The 25,481-nt window shown below is 41.9% G+C and overlaps 1 protein-coding gene across 5 annotated transcripts in view; it reads left to right on the forward strand.

Annotated features, from left to right (window-relative positions):
• Positions 1-25,481, forward strand: part of CRACD (capping protein inhibiting regulator of actin dynamics) — a 289,192-nt gene that overhangs the window by 199,568 nt on the left and 64,143 nt on the right. The window contains exon 1 of one of the 5 annotated variants that reach the window (XM_060417127.1): positions 4,184-13,543. The exons of the other annotated variants lie outside the window; for them this stretch is intronic. The gene's annotated coding sequence lies outside the window, so the exon portion shown is untranslated. Of the gene's footprint in view, positions 1-4,183; positions 13,544-25,481 lie in introns of those variants that run through there. 5 annotated transcript variants of the gene reach the window in all.

Consider the following 25,481-nt stretch of genomic DNA (forward strand, 5'->3'; position numbering starts at 1 on the left):
TTTCCTCCACGTCCTTGTCAGTAATCCATGAGTTCAGTCCTTATGATTTTAGCAAATGTTAATAGGTGGGTAGTGGCTTAAAATGGGTTTTCCCTGATAACTCAGTGGTAAAGAACCCATCTACCAGTGCAGAAGATGCGGGTTCGATCCCTGAGTCAGGAAGATCCCCTGGTTCATGGCAACCCACACCAGTATTCTTGCCTAGGAAATCCCATGAACAGAGGAGCCTGGCAGACTGCAGTCCATGGGGCTGCAAAAGAGTCAGACACAACTCAAAGTCTAAACAACAATAATAATATTTTACTACAATAGAAGGGAGTAGATGTTTAGTCAGTGTTTATTGAATGACTAAATGGTTAAATAGTCAATGGGATTTGATTGGGTAGACAAAAGGGCAAAGGTGACTGCAGGATTTCGAGTATCGGTAGTACCACTGACAGAAATTGGGAAATGGTAGGTTGATTTGGTTTTACTTGACTTCATTGTATATGACATGACAAGTGGAAAAGTTTTGGTAGACAATTAGAACTTGGGTGAACGATTACGACTGAAAATATAGACTCAGAAATGACCGTAGTAGTACAGTTAAAGCCGAGGGAGCTCTCTGATTTTCCCCAAGCATCAATAGGGAATTAAGCACATACTGCCCTCTGCCCCACCTTCCTATCTTATTCAGAGGATAACATCTTATTTTGTTTTAGATCATGTTTTCAACAGTTCATGAACATTTGTAGACTTATAATAAAATTGAATTTTAAGGTGTCTTCATGCTGTGGATTTTAAAAGAATTAAAATGCCTCACACTATTTTCACTATAAAACACAAGATTATGTCCTTCAAGAAATACAATGGGAGTAGGGGAAGAATTATAAAATCTCATGAACTCATATCTGGCCAGATGCCATAAAGCAATAAATCTTAGGGTATTTGTCAAGTCAAGGCTTTCATCAGAAGCAGATAAGACATCTAAAGCTGGAGCTGCCTGGATTTGCATAAACCACTGAAAGATTCTGTTTAGGAAAAATTATAGAACTTAGAAACTTGCATTTTATAAAATGCCTATGGAAAGATTATTTTGAAGGTTATTTTTATTCCCTTGGAAGAACAAGAAATATATTAGCATGCTTCATATGCTATAAGCACATTAAATACCAGCTCACATCCCATCAGTAAAGCTTAGTTCATTGAGGAATGGAATTGCTCTTTTTTGAACAAAAGTATCAGACAAACCACTTGTCTAGAACCCAGGATCACAGAAGTATAGGCTCCCTGAACGGTGGCAGCAAAGTATTAACTGAAGGTCAGACTTCAGTGCCCAGTGTAGAAAGGACAGTCCTGTCCAGATGAGTCTATTCAGTGGCTCTGGCACTTGCTAATGCTAATCATTAACAGTGTTTTTAGCTCTTAAAACAAAGGTCTAAGCAACTATAAAGGAAAAGATTGAGAGATTTGACCATATAAAATCTGACAATATTATAACATCTGTGCTACAAAACATGCCATAAAAACAGTTTAAAAACAGACAGAAAAAATATTTGTAACATATGACAAGTTTATATCCTAGATATATAAAAAATGGGACTATTTTCTACCCATGAGAGAGAGAGGAGACGGAGGGAGGGAGGGTTAGTTGCTGGTGATGGTGTATGCAAATATCCTTTAATATCTTTGTATGAATAAAAAAAATTTTTAAAGAGCCAGGCATGAGCTACTGATGAATATGATTAATCTAGTTTTTTACACCCAAGGTTCATTTATTTGCACGTAAGTTCTTATAAAAAACTGGTAAGAAAAATGGACTTTAGGCACAAAGAATTTGATTAATTATAGTTTCTGATTCATGACTCACTATCTTGTTGGCAACTGCAGCTTCATATTATCACCTTTTTGTTGGCTACTTAGTAACTGATCATATGAATATAGAGAAATATATTTAATCATTTGCCTATTGCCAAGCATTTTAGATTGCTTCAAAATATTTCATTTTATGAATAATGCTACAGAGTCATTTTTGCATAGTTTCTAAGTATTTTCTTAACATAAATTCTTAGAACTGAAATTGCTAGGTTAAAAGGTATCTGTATGTATACACCTATATATAGATAGGGACTTCCCTGGTGGCTCAGACGGTAAAGCCTCTGTCTACAATGTGGGAGATCTGGGTTCGAGCCCTGGGTTGGGAAGATTCCCTGGAGAAATGGGAATCCACTGTAGTACTATTGCCTGGAAAATCCCATGGACAGAGGAGCCTGGCAGGCTGCAGTCTATGGGGTTGCAAAGAGTCAGACACGACTGAGCGACTTCACTTCACTTCATATATAGATAGATAGACTGATATGTAAATACAGGTGTATAAATTATATAGCTATCTTTAAATGCAGTAATATATATTATAGTATATATTAGCATATATATAATATATAGTGTTCTAGTTATCTAGTACTATATAACTACTTCAGAACTCTATCTATATATCATATATGTATGAATACATATATCTTTTAACCTAGTAATATATATAATGTTTTAATTATTTAGTGCTGTATAACAAACTACCCAAAACTTAGTACTTCAAATGTCATTAATTTTACTCATGAATCTGCAGTCTGGACAGGGTTCAGTTAGGGTGGCTTATTTCTGTTCCATTTGACGTTAGCCAGGAGGCTGGACTCTTCTGAAGGCATTTACTCAGCTCTGTGGTGCTGGGTGAGGAAGAGTTTCATACCTGGGGTGGGAACAGCTGGAACTCCCCAGCATTTTTCTCCATCTGTGTGTCATCTCTTTAGCCTGTCACTTCAGGGTAGCTAGGCTTCTCACATGGCAGCTTAGGGCTCCAAAGGCTTGTGTGCCACTAGAGCACTGGAAGCAATGTGGTCTTTTCTAACTTGGCCTTGGAATCCATGTGGCATCACTTCCACTGTAGAGGCCCATGCAGGTTGGGGAAGATACGTAGACTCCCACCTCTTAACAGAGCAGCATCAGGACCACATTGTGGGAAGAGCATATTGGGATAAGGGGCTATGTTGTTGTGGCCATCTTTGGAAAATATAATCTGCCACCTTGATGCTGGTAAAGATTGAAGGCAGGAGGAGAAGGGGATGACAGAGGACGAGATGGTTGGATGGCATCACCAACTCGATGGACATGAGTTTGCTCAAGCTCTGGGAGATGGTGAACAACAGGAAAGCCTGGCGAGCTGCAGTCCATGGGGTTGCAAAGAATTGGGCATGACTGAGCAACTGAACAACATATGTTTTTAAGACATTTTGTACATAGTGCCAGATAGCCACTTCAAACATTGGACAGTGATGAAAATTATTTTTCTGAAAAAGGAAGTGCTACACAAGAGTCTTATTATTTTTCACTTTGGCCAATCTGATCAGCAGAGATGGTGCTTCATTTTTTTAAATTAACTTTTTTGGTTACTCTTGGCCATTTTTATTTATCTTGTGAGCTGCCTGTTCTCATGTTTTCCAGAAGTAATAAGATAGTCATAATATCTTCTTTATAAGTCTGAATTTTAATTAGAATTTCAGAGGGCAGTTTCTTCAAACCCACTCCTTTTACTGATAGGAAAACTGAGTCACAAATAGCCCCCAAGTTCAGAGTTCCATGAACTCGTGCAAAGCTTATGTCAGGTAATCCAGCACTTCAAACTAAAACTAAACACTGGTTGAACGTGGCTATGATTGAAAATAATTCATCATATGGAATCGTGGTGGGTTGAAAATAATGTCTTGGTAGAAATTTTGTGAAAAGGAACCCTTCTCTATGAAGGTTCTTCCTATAGATGATAAATATAATATAGCTCTTAAGAAAGATTTCAGTACTACTCCAGAGGACATCCCCAACAAAAGCGTGGGTGCTTAACAAACACCTTGTTGCTTTCAACTTAACAGGGCTTCCCTGCTGGCTCAGTATGTAAAGAATCCACCTGCAGTGCAGGAGACCTGGGTTCGATCGCCAGGTTGGGAAGATCCCCTGGAGGAGGTCATGGCAACCCACTCCAGTATTCTTGTCTGGAGAATCCCCATGGACAGAGGAGCCTGGCGGGATACAGTCCATGGGGTCACAAAGAATTGGACACGACTGAGTGACTAAGCACACACTTAACAATCAGTCAAGCAGTATGTTGGGTCCTGGCTACACAGTGGTTGGTAAAACAGATTCTCTGCCCTCAGGAGCTTTTCCTCTGCAGGTAACAGTGGACATGAAACAAATATAAAATTGTAAGTCGCTATGGATGTTGTGAAGGGAAAGTGCAGGGTGCATGAAACACCAAGCAGGGGGTCTGTTGAAGTGCTGTTGAGGCAGTGGACAGTTCAGCTGAAACTGAAAGAGGAGTAGGAGATGCTGAGGCAAGAGTTAGGGGAAGAGTGTTCACTGAGGAGGCAAAGACCCAAAGAAAGGAGGAGGCCGAAAGGAATTATCAGTGTGCCCCGAGGGGAGTGAGCAAAAATGCATCTAGAGAGGCGAGCAAGGCGGTAGCTGGTGAGCCAGCAGTACAGATTCTGGCCCTTATCTGACCTACTTTGTTAAAAGATCCTCTGGATACTGTGGAAGTATGAAAGGGCTGGAGTCGGTGAGCATGTAAATGGATTGCAGTCATTCAAGCAAAAATGAGAGTGACTTAGACAAGGTGCTGATGGTGGATAGGCAAAATGTGACAAGTATTTTAGGCAGGGCTAACTGGAATTCTGCTTCACACTTCAGTGCTGTCTTTGATTCATTCTGTGTCCTGGGATCCTGGAGGGCTCAGCCTTTATTGACCATGGCCTTTTCTGAATCCATCTCTAACGTGTCAGAGTGACTTCACTGTGGCCCCGTGGTGCCAGAGCTGTCCAGAGGGAACCGTGGGTTTCTGATTTGATGCTCCAGCAGGCAAGGGAAGAAAAGACAGCTTTTGACATGCTTTCTGACTCCCTCTTTGGCTTCCCCTCACCTCCTGAAGCAGAGGAGAAATGGCACGATGAAGGCCTTGGGTTTCTCAGCAGAAGAGAACTGAGTGGGGTTGGAGCAACTGGAGCAGCTTAGAGGAAGCAGGGAATAGCATCCAGATCCTCTGTTTTTCAAACTTTTCGTTCCCCACTATTTCATCAAAACTTTCTGTTTTCTCTCTGGCAATCCTCTGAGAAAGAAATTCTTTATAAGAAAAGTTGCCTTCTGTGAGGGAAAAAAAAGAAAAAGTAGCATCTTTGGACTTGAATTCTTATTTAATTAAGTTGATTCAGATCCATAAACATGGACCAAGAACCTGCAGTGTCCTAAGGCAGACACTGTAGTGAACTGACATCAACTTACTTATCCCTTCACTGTGGCCTTTGGAGAAGGATGTCCCTGTGCTCAATTTACAGATATGGAAGTGGACCTTTATGTAAAACATCAACATCAAAGAACCGTCAAAATCTCCCTTTTCTCCAAGTTTAGCTGAAACGAGTAATGACCTACATGCCATCTAGATGCATTTAAGCAGAACTAAACCTGCAGCAAATTCAGGTCATCTTTGCACCTGGAAAAAAAAAGTGTCTAAATCTAGAAATAGGATGGTTATTGTCAGCTTAAATCGACCGTTGTGAAAACAAAATCAGCCACCATCAGAGTCGATTAGTCCTCAGCTTTGTTATGAACCCTACCCAGACTCCCTGCCCTAGTCTCCTCTGTATTTGAAGACTGACCATAATAAAGTTTTGTCTTATAAGTACCTCCAAACTTACAGACTTCTGGAAGATGAACAGATGGATATCTGCCCTGCTGATATTAATGTATGAAATCAGATGGAAGTATTAAATCTATATAGAACTTTTAAAAAGCAATTAATTTCCAGATGTTTTCATTTCATTCCTGATTTTTAAAATTGCTCATTGTTCTAACATGACCCAGGTGTATACTAGGCTCCAAGATTACAGAGCTTATGGCATAATATTCATTTATTAAAAGTATCCCCTTAGGGGGAGGGAGGCTCAAGAGAGGAGGAATACATATATAATTATGACTGACTCAGGTTGTTGTATGGCAGAGACCACCACAGTATTGTAAAGCAATTATCCTCCAATTTAAAAAAAGTATACCCTTGTTCATACCAAAAGATATATGGTATTATCCCCAACCTCAAGAAGTGGGGAAGACTGACAAGGATGCAGATGATAAATATCCTGGGAGAGATATGCCAGAGATCTCCCAAAGCACAGGGTGGCTGGGGAGGGAGCACCTATACAGACTGAAGTCGGGGGGGCAACCCCTGAGAAAGAGTCCCTGGAGGAGTAAATAAACTGCACAGAAGTCAGCACAGTCTCGCTGAGTATATGTGCTTTACACTTGCTCAGTTTGCCTCTCTCCTGGCTTGCTTGGTCCTGGGAGACCAACCACGACTTGAAGCAAGGGGTCGGAGGTTAGGCTTAGTCACAGAGGTGCTCTTGCATTTAGCTAGGTGCACGCCTGATCTTTGGTCTTCCCCGGTAGCTCAGACAGTTAAGAGTCTGCCTGCAATGTGGGAGACCCAGGTTCGATCCCTTGGCTGGGAAGATCCCCTGGAGAAGGAAATGGCCACACACTCTAGTATTCTTCCCTGGGAAATCCCACAGACAGAGTAACCTGGCAGGCTGCAGTCCATGGAGTCTCAAGAGTCGGAGACGACTGAAGCGACTAATACTATGTCTGAGCCTTTAAAAGAAGAGTCATAGGTTGTGTCTGCTATTCCTCCAGCCCGTTCCTGTCCACCTCAGGAACTTATTCTGATGTAGCCCTTCCCCCACCGCAAGTCCCATCAGTGCAGCTGTGAGTCCGCCTGCACATCCCCCGTGAGTTGGGAGACATCCCGCATGACGGATGGGCCCATGTCACGGCAGCTGCAGTGCATGAAGGCAGTAGAGAAGCTCAAACCTCGCAGTCAGCTGTTCAGCCTAGAAGTCAAGATCCACACTAGGGCAGTTGCTGTTTTCTTCTATGTATCTAGTTGACATATGGAAGAGGGAGGACTATAACCTAAGTCTGCTTGGGTTTTATTTCTGCTCATGAAATTTTCCTGTCCTCTACGGCTCTTCTCTCTAGTATGGCTGCACATTATAGGGCTTCTGTGTTTTCTGAGTCCGTAAATCCCCCCCACTTTAACCTGCCCATTGCAGTCAAAGGGGCTTGACTAAGACAGATACTCAAAGCCTACATTTATGCATTGTTGTATCTGATCAGCAATCCAGTGGCTTAATTCTCCAAGATAAGTTTCTCTTTCTAAACTGTCATTGAATTGAGTCTTACAGAAGATGTTTTCTATGCTTGGCTCAGATAATACTGAGCCATTGAGGGAATGAGTGAATGGAAGTAACCAAAGTGAATGATCCCTCCTGATTCCTTTGCCCTTCATTTCATTGAGGGACTTTTATTACAGTTAGAAGCCAGGATTTCTTTTATTCCTTCAATAAGTGAATATATAACCAGCAAGTGCTATGTTCCAGGCATGGTTTATAGGCGCTCGGAATGTGAAGATTAAATAAGATATGGACCTTGTCCTCCAGAAGCTCACAGTTTAGTGGAGGAAAATGACAAATAAACCAGGGATTACAATATGGTAAATGCTATTTAGGGAAGCACTGAGTGATACAGAAACACAGGGGCAGCACTTGATCAGCCTTTGGAAGAGCTCTGGGAGGCAGTCAAGACAGGCTTCTTGTAGGAGCTGACACCTGAAATGAGTCTCGAAGAATGAGCACGAGTTAGCCAGAGAAAGAAATTGAAGAGGGTGTACTGTGTACATAATCTAACATAGCGAAAGTAGGAAAGTAAAAGACATGCTAAATTATAAAGTTTTTATATAAAATTTTGTTCCTCAAAATTATCTTTCAGGATAAAGAGAGTTGCCTTATACTAAAGTCTTTAAAACCTTTTATGTCGTAGGGCACTCTGTCAATTACTTTATTTTGAGCCACAGAGAACTGTTTAGGAAAGACGCAATAGCCCAGAACTACCTATGTCACTGCTGGTTTGTATGCTTATAGAGGTCATTTGACCAAGGAAGCAAAGAAATTCAATATAGATTTAATAAGTATTTGGGGGCAGGGATGGGGAATGACTTTTCAACTGCAAGTCTTGGATATCATTGCAAATAAGCCTTTTAAAGATCACTTCAAAATGAAATACAATTAGTGGTTACTTTGTGGAGATCATGAGTGTACACCCACAGGATGAATGGAAAAATAAAACTCTTCTTATTTTAAGCAAATGGATATTTGTGGCTTAGGATAAAATTTCCAGTGATAATATCATGTACAAATGAAAAAACTATTTCCAGTTTCAAGATGGAGAAGGAAAGCCATTTTCACATCTTTCCCCTTTTTCAGTTCCCTAAAATAGTAAAGTGAACAAGAAACAGAAATTCAGACTTCACTTTTGATGACACTAGGAGAGATATATGTAACTTTGAACTAGAATTTTTAAAGACTGAAAAGTGTCAGAGGGATGGTAAGAATGGTAAGGAAAGTCAGACAAGTTCCTGCAATACCGGCATTCAAAGAACACCTGAAAAAATAAAGGCATTGGGGACCACAGGAGAGGGGTGGGGTAGAAGGCTGAGAAGTAGGGGATTTAGAAGGAAGTCTGTCCAAGGGGTCATTGCACCCCAGATCGCCATCCCCATTCCCCTCAGACAGGAAACCAGGCCTCCACTCCTTCCCCTCCTCACATAAAACAAGAAGTTTATCCCCTGGAAGAAGTAAACCAAAAGACTGCCAGACTCAGGCATAAGGCACAGAGGAGGTGGGCACGAGAAACACTTGAGAGAGAATGCCAACAGGCTGGATATTGCAAGGAGGAGGTTGGACGATCCACCTCTAGTGAGATCCTGTCATTTGGGAGTTCGTAATTTGGAGCAGGCTCTAATGCCCCCGCCCCTGTCTCTTTTCCCTTCTACCCTTTTTACTAATAGAATACCTGCAAGTTTTGGCAAGGAACATGGCTGCCTAGGCTGCCGCTACATTTCCCAGGGGCCCTTGCGGTGAGGTGTGACCGCTGACTAAACTTTTCTGAGCCCTGTGAGGAGCCTCGACTTCTTTCTCCCCTTTCCCTCAGTCCCTTCTAGGGTGGGATGTGGTTGTGGTGCTGATAAGGGAAGGACAACCCTGGGAGACAGCGGAGCAGCAGAATAGAATAGAAAGAGCAGCAGCAGCAGCCCGGACCAGCCATCAACTATGAAATGTTAAGAGAGAAGGATGTGAACTCTTAACTTGTGTGAGCCACTGTATTTGGGGACCTCTTTGTTGAAACAACTTAGCTTATAACCTAACTAATACACTATGTAGTAAAAAAAAAAGTTAACCTGACTTTTTGCTGAAATACTTTATCGTGAAGTCTACCAGTTCATATGCTAGCTTCAAAATAGCTTTTTCATGCTTCATTATTAAATATAAGTAGATAGCTAAGAATCACTCAACCTTTGATTAAAGTATCTGGCATGAAAGACGGAGACCAGAGTGAAGAAACGGGAAAAGAGAACTCAAAGACATCAGAGCAATGCAGGGAGCAGAAGAAAACTTCAAAGAAAACAGTTAAATCCTCAAAGATATAAGAGAAAGACACAGCCTATGTGAAAAAAGAGTAGGAACCTATTCATTCAGAGAATAAGAAAGAACTCTTGGAAATTAATCATTTATGAAGTAGATCGTTCAGTAAAAGGTTTGGAAGATGAAGCTGCAGAAATTTCCAGAAAGATAAAGGATGAGCGGTGGTGAGAAAAAAAAAAAATTTAAGAAAACTGGAGAATATTCCAGTAAGACCAACATATTACTAATATGAATTTCAGAAACAGTGGGAAGAGACATAGTGAGAATTCTTAAAGAAAAATTATCAAAAGCAATTTATTATTGATTTATAAAATGTCAGAGTTGAATAACAGAGTATTTCCAGATTAATATATTACTTAATTTAATATAGGCACAATTAAACTAATGTATTTGAAGAACATGTTTGACTATATTTCAACTGTATCCCTAAAATGTTATATAAGGTGATCAGAAAGTCAGGGGATAGGAAGATAGTCCTACAGGGAAAATGCCTGTGATTCAGGACTACCTTATGTTTGATATGTTCTGGAAATTTTAGAAGGTCCTGGAGGCAGACATACAGTGTGAGAGAGAGGGTAGCCCTGGCTCCCATCAAAATTCACATAATGATGGTTCATCCGAACTAGGAAGGTGGTTCATGTACTGACAATGATGTTCTAGGCCTGGTAATGATTCCCACATCGTGGCATGAATGCCTGAGGAGTTTATGACGCCATTCTCTTAAGTGATCATAAGATGTTACATGTTTAGGAAAGAATACGATGAGGTTAGTGTTAGACCTGCTGAGTTTGAGGTATCTATGGGATACCCAAGTAGAGATCCAGTCCACAGATCTGAAAAACAGAAGCTTCAGTAAGCCTGAGGCATGTATTTATTTATTCGTCTCTCTCTTATTTATTTCCCTCTCTCTTATTTATTTGTTGAACCTTAGAACTGAAATTCAGTTAGCATACATGGGGCTGGTTGTATTAGTTGCCAAGGTTATGAAATACCCTGTACTCATTGGTAAATGGTCACCTCTTTCACAGCCCCCAGTGCCACTTCTCCCCACACACTAGCTTCCTAACTCTTCCCATCAATCCATTCAATCCTTCACAGCAGTGAAAGGGCCCAGAAGTGGGCTGTCCCAGCCCCGTAGCTGTCCTGTCTGCTCTAGTTGTTAAGTTTTTATTTAACTGCTGCTTACAGCTTGTGAAGACTGAACCCATTTCCCACATATCCACGTGTTTAGTTTGTGTCATGACCTTCCACGAATCTGCCCTGCAAATCTGGTAGCTCTCCTCTCTACATCTCCTCTGCCTCTGACTACCTGAATTACTATTCACTGCTGCTGGACTCCGTACACTTTCTCACCTCATCTCTGTGCTCATTATTCATAAAAACTTCTCCCTGATTTCTGAACATTCCACATTTTTATTCGGCCTTTAAGATCAGTTCATTATCCCTACCAGAAAACCTTCCTTCTCTAGAAATGATCATTCCCACCTTAAAATAACCATCTCCTTCCCATGTAGCATACCATTTCCTGTCTTATGCTGGTGATACTTTAATCCTTGCTGTAGAGAATTTTTCATAGTGGATAGGCAATAGTAACTGCTGGGTGGATTAGGATATGAATCTAAATTTAAGAACTCTACCAATTATCACTGGTATATAGTGGCTAGCAGTTTCCTCATTTCTTTTGAATATTCATATAGTATAATTTCAGCTTCTCCCCGGATCTCCTTGGGCCTGATTTCTATAATATTATATTTCATAACATGCCAAAAAACAAAATAAGACAAAACAGCAACAACCACAAACAGATGCAGAAATGTTTGCTGATTTTCTGAACTGTCAAGTTGTGTTGTGGTCATCCCACTTTCATGTGAAAGGGTGGTGGTAGTTTTCTGTTTTCTGCACTGAATTTAATTAATCTTTCAGAAATGCTAGAGCGGAGCTTTTCTTCTAAGGAGTGTTTGCTCTGTTTGCTCTGCTGCAGCAAATCAGGCTCCTATTGTGACATTGGCAGCGGCAGATGAGTCATTGCTTTGGCTGGGACGAAGTGTATCCTGAAGTCAGATACAAGAGCAGAAAAACTAATGGTACCTCGCTACCTGTGATCTCTGTCACTCACTCACTCTCCTATTGCCCTGTGTAGAAGTGAAGTAAAAGTCAAACTTCCAATGTTTGGGTGAGGTAGCAAGTAATGGGTACTTAAGGTCATTGGTATATTAGCATACATGTAATTTCCTTTTTTCCCTCTCTTCTTTTAAATAAGATTCAGGCAAAAGATAGACTCTGATGTGTTTCTCACATGACGCCTCAGTCTGTTTTGCTCAGAGGCCATGTCTGGTATTTGCTCTAGGTAGATGTGATGGAGAGGAGGATTGGCAGAGACCTGCGGGTAGATAATGGCTGTGATGTCCAGCCCCTGTGCCTGGCCGCATCTCATGTCTGCAGAGCTCAGAAAATCTTTATTTTGCCAGACATAGGGGAAATGAGGAGAAGGCGATGGCACCCCACTCCAGTACTCTTGCCTGGAAAATCCCATGGACGGAGGAGTCTGGTAGGCTGCAGTCCATGGGGTAGCTGAGAGTCGGATACGACTGAGCGACTTCACTTTCCCTTTTCATTGTCATGCATTGGAGAAGGAAATGGCAACCCACTCCAGTGTTCTTGCCTGGAGAATCCCAAGGACGGGGGAGCCTGGTGGGCTGCCATCTATGGGGTCGCACAGAGTTGGACACGACTGAAGCAACTTAGCAGCAGCAGCAGCAGCGGGGGAAATGAAACTTCCTCGACATCCACTTTCCTGTCTTCTAACACCAGGAAATACTGAATGGAACCAAAATATCTAATCTCTTCCCTCTCAACTCCCTTACTTTATGTGATTTATTTTATTTTTGGCCACACTGTGAGATCTGTGTTCCCTAACCAAGGGTCAAACCTGCACCCCCTGCTTTGGGAGCACGGAGTATTATTGCTGGACTGCCAGGGAAGTCCTCAACTCCCTTATTTTAATGAAAAGATTATATATATATATACACACACCCCTTTCTTGGGGGCCATGCGTGGGAGTGAATCTAAGTGAAGTTAGTTGTTGTAGAAATAACTAACGTGGACACAGTAGCATGGAGGACAGTTCTGCTGTTTCACACAGGGTTTCTTGGAGTAACTGTCAGGGGCAGAATCCTGAGTTGAATACTCCATCGGCAGTTTTCTCCTTACTGGAATTAGAACCATCTCAGAAGCCACCCCAAAGGTACCTGGACCTAACCTGAGTCGAGCTGTGGAAGGTCTTATCCTAACACACCATGCACGCCCCTCATATTGCAGTGTCTTTGACTGGAATAACTTGCTGGCTGGGAGAGTCTCGTTTGTTTGATTGGGAAACTGCTGGCTTTAGTTATTCCAGAAGGTAAGTGTGTGGAATGTGAAGAGAAGGCCCTGGACTTGCCCTCTGAAATTGGGAAATGGGGGAAAAAAATAGGCAACCAGTGTCAATCCTGACTGGCATCAGAGCGTGGCCTCCATGGCAGCAGTTTTCCACAGTGATGTATCCCCTAAGCACTCTGTGATTTTTATAAGGAACCTGAGTTCTCGAAAGAGTTCAAGTGCATTCCTGGTTAGCCCTCTGCAAATCATCCTACTTGCCTTCATTTTAATAAACTTTGTTGCATGTGAGAGAACAGGGTGCATTATCGCTAGGTCAGGTAGTTACTCGTAATCCAGGCTTTGTGCTCTGTGACCATCGCCTGCCATGGGGCTTGTGGGAAAGGCTGAAAACCACTGTGACTCGACACCATTTTTCAACCTAGTCCTCTCTTTCCATCTCAGTAGCTGAGAGTCAAGACCCAGATGGAGTCAGTATCTTCTGCCACTCCCAAGTCTCCCTTGCTGGATCCATACTGTATGATGAAGCACTGTCCTCGTGGCCTTGGCTCACCTGGCTTTATTTCTGTGTTGGCGAGCGAGCAATAATGTATCGGCCACTTTTCCAGCTGTGTGATCTGGTAGGTGTTGAGTGGGAGATGATGGTAACTCAGACGTTTAAAGAAAAGGGCATTTTAGTTTTCCAGAGTTACATATGGAGAAGGCAATGGCACCCCACTCCAGTACTCTTGCCTGGAAGATCCCATGGACGGAGGAGCCTGATAGGCTGCAGTCCATGGGATCGCTAAGAGTCGGACAAGGCTGAGCAACTTGACTTTCACTGTTCACTTTCCTGCATTGGAGAAGGAAATGGCAACCCACTCCAGTGTTCTTGCCTGGAGAATCCCAGGGACGGGGAAGCCTGGTGGGTTGCCATCTATGGGGTCGCACAGAGTTGGACACGACTGAAGTGACTTAGCAGCAGCAGCAGCAGAGTTACATAATGGATCTCAGCTTCTCTCCTCTCTCTCCGGAGTTGGGAGCCTTCCAGTTCCTAACTGGGAGAGGAACTCACCAGAGAGTTCTGTTGTGAAATTCGGGAGGGGATTTCAAATCAGATGTCTCACACTTACAGCATCCCACAGTATTTTCTCATGATAATAAAATGGGGGAGTGGATTCTGTGAGGCTAATTCTGTAGGTACCCCTCCAAGTAACTAAGTAAATGAATAAAACATCCCAGTAGCCCCAGATGTGGAATTAATCTTCCAAGTGACAGCAGGGCTGTGGGATCACATTAGAGAATACTCAGCTGGTGGTCCTCATGCAGCCTCTTGTTGCATACAGACCAGGAACATGATTGTTTCTCACTCAAAAGTCAGAAGCATCGCAGAGGGCAGTCCAGTGCAATTTGTTTTCAGAGAGCTTCTTTCACTCAGGTTATTAGAAAAATATTTATTGAAATAATTCATCCTGAGAGCTGATGCCTTACTAGGCAAAATGCACATTTAAGGGACCTGGTGTTGTTCATACATGAAAGACTCTGTTTTAAACTTTGGATAATTCATCTGCTCTGTTTCAGGGAGCTAGAAGTACAGCTCAGCCAGGAAATATTTATTAAGTGCCTCATTCTTCCACCACCATTAGGTGCAAGGAAGCAGAGGGCCCTGCTCTCATGAAGCTTGCAGTCTGTTTGGAGAGAAAACAACAGCATGGATTTTTAAAATTAAAATGTAGTCAAGGCTCAGTGCATTATTTAGAGACACTAAATTTTGTCAAAAGCACCAGGTCCCTACCTTGACAGTTGTCTTTCAGAGTCGGCTAACGCCTCCATTTCCACAAAGTCCTCTTGGATTGTGTTGGAGGGAGGAGGAGGAGGATTCCTCTTGGAACGTGTCTGTTTGCCTTTTACCCCAGAGCCTGGCAACATCCTGGAGTTAGTGTAATTATTAGGATGTAGGTTGGTTTCTCGGAAGAGGAAATGGCAACCCACTCCAGTATTCTTGCCTAGAGAATCCTGTGGACAGAGAACCCTGGTGGGCTGCCGTCTATGGGGTTGCACAGAGTCGGATACGACTGAAGCAATTTAGCAGCAGCAGCAGCAGCAGGTCGGTTTCTAGCCCTCCTTGAAAAAAAGAGAATGCCTCATGTCGTGGTTATTTGAGCTCTAATTTTAAATTGTGCATGTGTCTGTTATTGCCTGTGTTGCTGATATATTACAAACATTACTTGTTTATATGTTTATCTAGAACTGTAGGCAGCTGGAAAGAGGGTTAGCATTACTTTCTTGCTATCTGGAACATGGCCATGTGCCAGTGAGATTAAATATGTTCTGGGATTGGAGTGAGATAGGATCAACAAGCCTTATTTACATCTTCTGAATAAGTCTGAATTACTCTGAAAAATATCTAAAATTAAACTTTTTTCTCATTAAATATATCCTTACATTCTCTTTTCCTCTTTATCTTCTTCTTTCTCCCATTTTGCATCCCTATTTCCCACTCTTCTCCTTTCTCTTCCTCATCTCTTTTCTTTTTTTAGTAGCAACTAAGAAATGGTACTTAAAGGTCATAACATATCCATTCATCAGTTCATTGAATTTCTTAATACTATAATTCCTAATTTTTTTGAATACTTACTATATGCTCACATTCTGCTAAATGATTTATATGCAGTATTTAACTCTTAAAAAATCAGTAAGCTTCATCTAACATGCCACATATGTACTGGCCTCCAGTATTACTGTTATTCGTGGTTTATAGACAAGAGAACAGAAACTTAGGAGACTGGGAAACTTGCCCAGAGTCTTATTTCTAGTGAGTAAGTGAATTGAGACTCAAACTCAGGATCTTACTTCAGAGCTCATCTGCCTCCTGTAGCGGGAGTGTTCAGTCAAGAAGCATCACCAAGACGCACATTTGGAATGCAGCAAAAATGGTTGAGATCATGGTATTTGGAATTAGACAGACTTGGTCTGAATCTCAGCACTGCCACTGATTAGCCATGTAACCCTGGAAAAATCATTTCACCTCTCTGAGCCTCAGTTTCCTCACCTATAAATGTGAAAAATAATAACTTACTTTGTGGTTGTGAGATATTACATGTAAAACTTCAAGCCTGGCACATAGCCAAAGTTTAACAAAGTTTACAAGTTTTATTCTTTATGGTAAAAAAAAAAAAAATACCATTTACCCCTCTGCTAGCAACTTCATTTCCTTACAGTCATATTTTGAAATATTCTTTTAAGGGTCCTCTGTAACCACTGGGAATTTAGCATTAAGAGTATCTAAGATTCCTTGAATCCATTGATATCTGCACCTGTGTGATTCTAGGGGTTAGTGACAAGTTCTGAAATTTCCCACATGACTTGTGAAGGAGTCTAATACAGTTCTTCTGTTCAGCAGTTCCAGAATGATCTCCTTCATTCTTTTGCCTAATATCCTAGTGCTTCATCAATACTTTGGGTATCAGTCTAGGAGAGGAATCCTGGGAAAAGTGATGGAGAGGAGCAGGATATTCCTCAGTGGTCCGTCTTCTGATCAGAGTGCCTCCCTGGCTAGATGGCTGGACATCAGGCTCAGAGGCAAGAGACCTGATTTCTTCACTCACTTGGCATCTGACCTTATTCAGCTAACTTCTCAAGTAGTGACTTAATTGTCACTCCCAGCTCCTTGAAATTGTTCTGAGAAAGGAATTTGAAAAATAAAGTGATGTGATTCAGCAGAAATGAATCTTGTGCTAGCAGATTGGATTTCCTGCATGAAATTTTATATTGAGGATAAAGAAGGTACAAAAGGTGAAACATAATACCTTTTTAAAAGTTGTTTCCCAAATTAGGAGTTTTTAAGTTATGCTCCAAAACCGAGCTCAGCAGCCACAAAGGCGCAAGTTTAATGAAGCTCTCTTCCTTTTTTAATTCAGCAGTGGAAGATTTTATAGAATGATCAAAGCCAGAGCAGAGTGTAGTATGGACATCAGCTTTGGCTTTGGCAGTGTCAGGGAGCTTATTTAATTGCTTTGGCAGCTCTTAGCTTGTTTTTGAATGTATTACTTTCTCTCATTTAGCCAGCGTGCCTACCACATATGCAATGGCTTGTGTTGATAAACAGTTGTTGACTCTTGCATTGAAATGCATGCCTGGTTTACTGGAAAGTGTGTTAATTTTTTTATTAGCATTTCTCAAGTATTTTTGACTTGATCTGGAGCAAGAAACACATCTTATATCAGAACATATCTGTGCACAAAGTTGTGTATACCCACAGACATAAACACATGTATATAAACTAGAGACAAGAGTTTTCTGAAATCATACTCATCCTGTTTTGTATTTTATTCCATTTTCTTCTCTTCTTTTCTGCTTAGTTTTAAAGGATTCTGAATTCTACTAAACTGAATTTGGAGTCTACTACTAAGTGGGCTATCACTCACTATGTACAGGACACTGGCCTTAGGATTCCCTTCATCCAAATTTCCCTAGCCTCACCAGCCCCTGAGGGAAGACTTTGTATCTTCTTTTCAGCTGACCCATGGTACACACATACCACCATCACCACTGTCAATAAAACCTTTGGACCATCAAGTAGGGTAGTGTTAGTCGCTCAGTCATTTCTGACTCTTTGCAACCCCATGGACAGTAGCCCACCAGGTTCCTCTGTCCATGGAATTTTCCAGGCAAGAATACTTGAGTGGGTTGCCATTCCCTTCTCCAGGGATCTTCCTGACCCACGGATCAACCTTGGGTCTCCTGCATTGTAGGCAGATTCATTACCATCTGAGCCACCAGGGAAGCTCAGTAGAGAGAGCCCTACAAACCGTTACCAGGATGTTTTCTTCTAGCAGGTCTCTACCATTTTTCTCATAGGAGACCAGAATCTTGAAAACTTCTTGAGTTTTGAAAAACAACTTATCCTGCTGCTAAATTTTGAGTTCCTATTAGCTGGTGTCAGGAACTCAAGAATTCCTGTGATATGCCAGTGCCAGCTCGGTGCTCTGTACCCAGTAGGACTGCAGTCAATGTGGTTGATCAGTCAGTGTCCCAGATCTGCACTCATCACCATGGAAAAAGGACTCTTGCAGAGGTAGCAAGGACCTGTGCTAGACAAAATAACACTGCTTCTCTATAGATGGGCTGAGTTGGTAGACAGGACATAAAGTTGTAGTATTATTAAGTGCAGTAAGAATCCAGATAGGGCATGCTTTCCTTAATATACAGCTAAGAAAAGCAGACAGGCAAATGCAAGTCTAGCAGAATCTGAATATTGTTGTTCAGTTGCTCAGTCGTGTCCAACTCTTTGTGACCCCATGGACTGCAGCATGCCAGGCTTCCCTGTCCTTCACCATCTCCCAGAGTTTGCTCAAATTCATGTCCATTGAGTTGGTGATGCCATCCAACCTTCTCATCCTCTGTCGCCTCCTTCTCCTCCTGCTCTCAGTCTTTCCCAGCATCAGGGTCTTTTCCAATATACTGGGGTAGAATTGGTCAGCAACTAGAGCTGTCTCCATTTGTATCTTTGGCCCATAAATCTGAGGTTGTCTGGGACCCATTTGACTTTGTCCTTCAGAACTTAACAGGAACCCTGAGTGCTTAATATAATCCCTGAAATCTCAGAAGTGTGTCTGAAGGTAGGTCCCCATGTTTTGCCCAGAGTTGAGGCTCACATTAGTCACTTTTCTTAGAAAACCTCACTAAGTCAGACCCAGGATGGCAGTGGGATGATGGGGTTGGGGATTCAGGATTGTGACACTGTTTCTTCCCCATCAGCATTGGCATTCCTAGGAATGGGAACCTGGATTCTGACACAAAGAAATGGAATGACTTGGCTCTCTTTTTGCCGACTTGCAGACTATGTTATTGCTTCTTCCAAACCCTGAAGGTCCTTAATTTTGCAAAATAAGTATGATGGTAACAAAACCAGTGTAATTAGGAGACAAACCAGGAATGGAGAAAATATAATGAATATAATTAACAGATAACTTACGAAAAGAGAGGTTTCATGAGCCAGAATATATTCTAACTTCACCAACATTTTTTTTTTAAAGATTTATTTGTTTATTTTCAGCTGTGCTAGGTCTTCACTGCTACACGTGGGCTTTCTCTAGTTACATGTGGGGGCTGCTCTTTGTTGTGGTGCATGGGCTTCTCATCGTGGTAGCTTCTGTTGCAGAGTGCAGGCTCTGGAGCATGGACTCAGCAGTTAGGGCACCTGGGCTTAGTTGCTCTGCAGCATGTAATGTCTTTCCAGACCAGGGATCAAACGGCTGTCCCTTGCATTGAAAGGCAGAGTCTTAACCACTGGACCACCAGGGAAGCCCCTGAAGTTCACTAACATTTTAAAGAAATGATTGTTAGAGTTTTAAAACAGGGAGGGACCCTCGTATAGAGCTTAGGTGCTTCACTTTGCAGATGTGGAAACTGAGGTCCCAAGAAGCTAGAAAATGGCAGCGGTGACCAAATAAACCCAGATCTTCAAGATTGGGGGGCTTGTTTCCCTGCATTTACATAACCTCTTGAGGTTTCTCCTTATTATTGAGAAATAGTAGGCACAAAAATCACAGGTTTAGCCACTGTTAGACTTGGTGATGCTAAAACAAACAAACCAAAAAGCAGCAGTATTTGCCCAGAGGGCTGTGTTTAGGTAATAAAATCAAAGCCATAACGTTTTTGGTTCAGGAGTGACCTTTGTGTTCACAGTAGAGCTCCTGTGACTCTCCTGGAAGGCTGTGCACAGTGAGTTATGTGGGAAACATTTGCATTCTCTCCAGCTTCCGCATCACATGAACCGAGGAGTTATTAGTCAAAGAGATAATACATCCCAGACACTGGAGGAAATTTAAATCACCTTCCCTTGGACTCTCAGGATTGGGCTGTCGTTTTTTCTACCAGTATCTGGTGCACGAACTAATGGAAAGTTTCTATAAAACATAGTGGTTGTGTCTTTTTTCTCTCTCCAGAATAGGACATTGCCAGAGTGAATCTATTACCTGTCTGAGCTATTGTCCAAGGTTTAGTCTAGGTATGAGAAACCTGCTGGGAGGGCAGTGATTCTCAAAGGACCGCCTCATCCCTACAAAATGCTCTCCAGGGAGAACAGAATAGAATCAAAAGAAATAAACGTGGTATTGGTGCAAAGGAAGGGGTTCAGATCAAAGAAGAATAGCCTGACAGGACTGTCTGACACAATCTGGACCACTGACACAGACTATATAATTCCATTTGAAAATCTTTTAAAACAGAATTTTTTTCTGTTTCCAGAAATGATATCAGAGTAGTTCTACCCATAGATGCTTCCCTTGTGGCTCAGCTGGTAAAGAATCTGCCTGCAATGTGAGAGACATGGGTTCAATCCCTGGGTTGGGAAGATTCCCTGGAGAAGGGAAAGGTGACCCACTCCAGTATTCTGGCCTGGAGAATTCCATGGGGTCGCAAAGAGTCAGACATGACTGAGTGACTTTCACTTTCACTACCCATAGGTAGGCACAGAGGACCTGCCTCCATCATGCAAAGAGCAGCACTTTATTCTTACTAGAGCAGACATTCTGGAAAAAGATCTGCCTTCTTTGCCTGTGGTGCTTCTGTCAAAACTATCATTCATGCACTTACAGACTATCTTAACTTCTATTATGGTAGTTTGGGGCTTCTCTGGTGGCTCAGATGGTAAAGAATCCTCCGGCAATGTGGAAGACCTGAGTTCAGTCCCTGGGTTGGGAAGATCCCCTGGAGGAGGGCATGGCAACCCACTGCAGTATTCTTGCCTGGAGGATCCCCATGGACAGAAGAGCCTGGCGGGCTACAACCCACAACATCATTTTTAATCAAGGAACTTGAGAGGCCCCGGCTTGTGGAATTCACTGGTCTTGTCTGTGCTCCCCATTATCCTGTAGCAGTTGGCTTGATATCATACTGCAGTGGCCTTTGAAGACTCAATTATATAGTGCTAGTGACATAGCCAGAGAAGCCAATGGCACCCCACTCCAGTACTCTTTCCTGGAAAATCCCATGGATGGAGGAGCCTGGTAGGCTGCAGTCCACGGGGTCGAGAAGAGTTGGACACGACTGAGCGACTTCCCTTTCACTTTTCACTTTGCTGCATTGGAGAAGGAAATGGCAACCCACTCCAGTATTCTTGCCAGGAGAATCCCAGGGACAGGGGAGCTTGGTGGGCTGCCGTCTATGGGGTCGCACAGAGTCGGACACGACTAAAGCGACTTAGCAGCAGCAGCAGCAGTGACATAGAGATACCTTGTGGGACTGGGACAGTGTCTTCTAAGTTATGGTATATGTTCTATGTCAGTGTCCAATATGTAGTAATGTCTGTCTCATAGCTAGGCTTCATTGGTCTAGGAATCAATGGGTGGAAATGGGAGTGGCTTCATTTTCTGTGATCCACTAGGAAAATTTTTCTTCCTGTTCCCTTGACCTCAGTTTCTGTTTGTCTAGAGTTCTTAGTTACAGTAGGAGGATTATTTCCACCAGTAGACACAGCAGTGATTCCAGGAGACAACATAGTGAATTGTTGAGATTCACGTGATCCCTGTGGGTTCCTCCTGCTTCTCATTCAATGGGCAAGGAAAAGAGTTACTGAATGGGATGCAGTGATTGACTCTGATTATCAAGGGAAAATTGCTGCTACTATATAATGGAAGCAAGGAAGAGTATGTCTGGACTCCTGGAGATCTCTTAGGCCATATTAGTATTCCCACATCCTGTGGGGTAATCAAAAACTACAACAGCCCAGTTTGGGACAGCTAATGGACCAGGTGTTTCAGGTGTGAATCAACTCACCAGGCAAAGAACCACAACCAGCTGAGGTCCTTGCTAAGGGCAAAAGCAATGGGTAGTGGAAGAAGATAGCTATGATCAAACCAGTATTGTAAACCAATCATCAATCAATTAAAAATAAATATTAAAAAAGAAGAAGATAGCTCTGAAGACCACATGACTTTGCAGAAACAACCCATACTAGTAATGGGTACTTCTTCCTTATTTTGTTATGAATATGTTTCTCTGTATAGCAAAAAAAATATGTTTTCCTATCTCATCATTGAACATAAGATGTTTTAATAATAACTTTGTATTTCAGTGGGGCTTCCCTGTTGGCTAAAACAGTAAAGAGTCTGCCTGCAATGCAGGAGACCCAGGTTCGATCCCTGGGTCAGGAAGATCCCCTGGAGAAGGGAATGGCAACCCACCCCAGTGTTCTTGCCTGGAGAATTCCATAGATGGAGGAGCTTAGCAGGCTGCAGTCCATGGGGCTGTGAAGAGTTAGACACAACTGAGCAACAGACACTTTCACTTTTCACTTTATATCTCAGTATATAAGTTATCGGCAAAGTGTGAACATTGCCCAAGGACTTTGAACTTCTGCGGAATGGGTGTTTTCAGATGTACGTAGGATAGTTGTATCATGTCAGTGAAAGTATGACTTTGTTATTGGCTTTATTTGGAAATGAAGTGTGGTGTGAGTGTGCATGAGAGCCAAGTTGAGAGGGTGGAGTTGATGATCATTTTGTTGCTGTGTCAACTTGGCTAGGGTATACTCCCCAGTTATTTAATCAAACATAAATGTTGTTTAATTAAACTGTTGCTGTGAAGATATTTTGTATGGGATTAAAGTCCATAATCAGTTGACTTTAAGCAATGGAGATCATTCAGTATAATCTGGGTGGGCCTGATTCTATACATTGAAAGACCTTAAAAAGAGCTGAGGCTTCTCTGAGAAAAGAAATTCCACCTGTGAACCAGCAGCAGACTCGAGCCTGCCCTTCCTAAGGAGTTGCCCTGTGGGTTCAAACTTGCTTAGCCAGCCCTCACCTGGCATAAGCCAATTTTTTGCAATAAATCTCTTAATGGATCTTACATGCACACACACGTACACATGCACACAGTCATGAGTGCCTGTGTAAATGCACCTCCTGCTGGTTCTGTTTCTCTGTTAAACCCTGACTGATACAGTCTTAGATGTCCCGAAAACTTTCTTTACTCATTAGTGCTGCCAGCTGGGCCCCATGCACATCCTACAGGTGCTGGGTGTTTAGTTAACATGTGTTGAATTGAAATGAATTTAAGGTGTTCAGCCCTTGGGTAGCGGTATCCTTTGCTGAGGTAGTTTGCTTCTGCCCTAAATTGCAGAGCAAGGTAGCAGGCAGCTACCCTCACCAGTATTTCCCTCTCAGAGTTGGGTGTTGATTCACAGCACCCTCTGAAACTCAAGTGACAGAAATTGGCAGTGAAAAGAACCACCACCCACACATCTTCTAGTATGTGGGAGAAATGTGGCCAAACACTGAGGCTTCGCATTAAAAATGATGTCTGCCTCTGTAACTGTTTCTCAGTATTATTTAGTTTCTCTTGTGAATTATTGTGAAATCTATAAAAGGAGGTTCTGAGAGTCCAATGGGAAAAACTGGGAAAATTAAAAATTGGGTTTTGAGAAACAAAGGACCCAAGAAGCAGCCAAGAAGTTACATTTTCTTTGGTTGGTCCTTGCGTCGATCTAATAAGTACAGTACAAACCTATTTCAGTATGTTTTCCTTAGTATGTACAGTGAGTTCTACTATCATGTGACATATGTGTTACTAAAAATCAATGAGCTATGCTGAATCACAAAGGGAGAACCAGGGACCCGCTGGAAAATGGGAGAGCAGCACAACACAAAAAATTATCCGTGCCATATTTAAAAGGATAGGCACTAATAAAAAAAAAGGTAGCGCAGTTTTACACATGTTAAATGGTCATGAAATAGACCAATACTGTAATGTATATGGTATTCTACCTTGAAAACGACCTAGAGTTTTCTTGTGGATTGGAGTGTTGGAGGGCTGCACCTTGGAAGTTGCTGTGAGGCTGTGGAAGGGAGGCAGAAAGCTGCAACATCACGTGTGCATGGTTTATCTCAAAGCACAGGTGGCCATCTGGGGAACTGGTAGATGTTTGAGGTATGTGTGGGTGGAGGTTTTGTGTGTTCCTACACATCTCATTTCAGCAGAGTGCAAGCAATTTTCCAAGCACTCACCTGCCGCTGGTCATGGATGAGACAGCACGTGTCAGTCACATTGGAACAAATTTGCATTTTCAAAACAAGTGTGATTGTGAGACTGACTGTACTGCCTAAAGAGATCATCACCTCCTATCTGTACTTTCAAACTCCCAAAGGTTCTTTATCAGTTTGGTGCAAAATTCATTTATTAACACTAAGATGAATATAAATGTTTTCCAGAAACACTGCATTTGATTGTAAAGTACTGTCACATACACCCGTAGGGTTTTAACACGCCTCTATACAATCTGAGGAGCCTGGTAGGCTGCAGTCCATGGGGTCGCTGGGAGTCGGACACAACTGAGCGACTTCACTTTCACTTTTCACTTTCATGCATTGGAGAAGGAAATGGCAACCCACTCCAGTGTTCTTGTCTGGAGAATCTCAGGGACGGGGGAGCCTAGTGGGCTGCTGTCTATGGGGTCGCACAGTCGGACACGACTAAAGTGACTTAGCAGCAGCATACAATCTGAAAACTTCTGATTTCTAAAGCACATCTGACTCTAATGGAGCAGTTGATCTGTATACCGAGTGTCTGTTTTGTGTCAGGCATTGTGTTGTTTTGTGTCAGGCATTGTGTTAGGACACAGTACACAGCAATTGCCTGAATCCTGTAATTTTTCTAACTTAAAAGGAATCCTGCAGTGCTTCTCTTAATTCTGGAACATCAGAATACTTTAGAGAAGAAGCTATAATAGTTAAAAAAAAAAAAAAAAGACCACTAGAGCTACACTCTAGTAAACTCCTATTTACTGAGCAGTGTGCTCTGGAATTTAGGGGAGAAATTTAGAGTGTATGAGACTTTAGGACCTAAAGAAACTACAAGACATTTGTTAGAGAGAATGAAGACATTGTTTCCCAGTGTATTCAGAGGAGCGCCAGTCATGATGGATGTTCAGAAAGTCAAGTTTGGGCAGCACTGCATATTTGCTGCTCTTCTGGAGCACAATACTTAGTATCAGCATATTAAAAACCCTGAAAGGTCCCATAGTGAAGAAACAAGTTTAACTTTGTTTCACATGGATTCTCAAGTGGACTGGTCTTTGAATAAGAACTTGGTACTGACCCACAGAGCACAGTCTGAGAAACTCCAGACTAAGACATAATGTTCTAAATGAACTAGGAGAGGAAACTGTTTCTCATTTGGAAGGGTGTTATATAAATCTAATGCAGAGAAATTGTATGCTTTTATTATTTTAGGTTTAGAAATGAAAATGTAAGAGTTGCATCCTCATGACAAATGGAAAAATGAATCAGATTTGCTTGACTTGCCCAGTGGTTTTTAATTTTTAGAGTCTTCTGTATAAACTAGTAATTATACTGATGTAGCCATCAAATGGTATGTAATTATATCCATGAAATAATAGATAGTGAGTACTTTTTTGAATGAAAAAAAAAATCCCCTCAAGTAATTATTAAATGATGAGAGTAAATTAATTCAATTCAGTACTTAAAGAATGAAAATTATTGTGATCCCTGAAGCAGTGTATATGCAGATATAGGTTCTTTCATGTGAAAAATTATGGCAGAAAAATGCTGAAAT

The sequence above is a fragment of the Ovis aries genome, chromosome 6 (genome assembly GCF_016772045.2).
Source record: "Ovis aries strain OAR_USU_Benz2616 breed Rambouillet chromosome 6, ARS-UI_Ramb_v3.0, whole genome shotgun sequence".
Taxonomy (NCBI): Eukaryota; Metazoa; Chordata; class Mammalia; order Artiodactyla; family Bovidae; genus Ovis; species Ovis aries.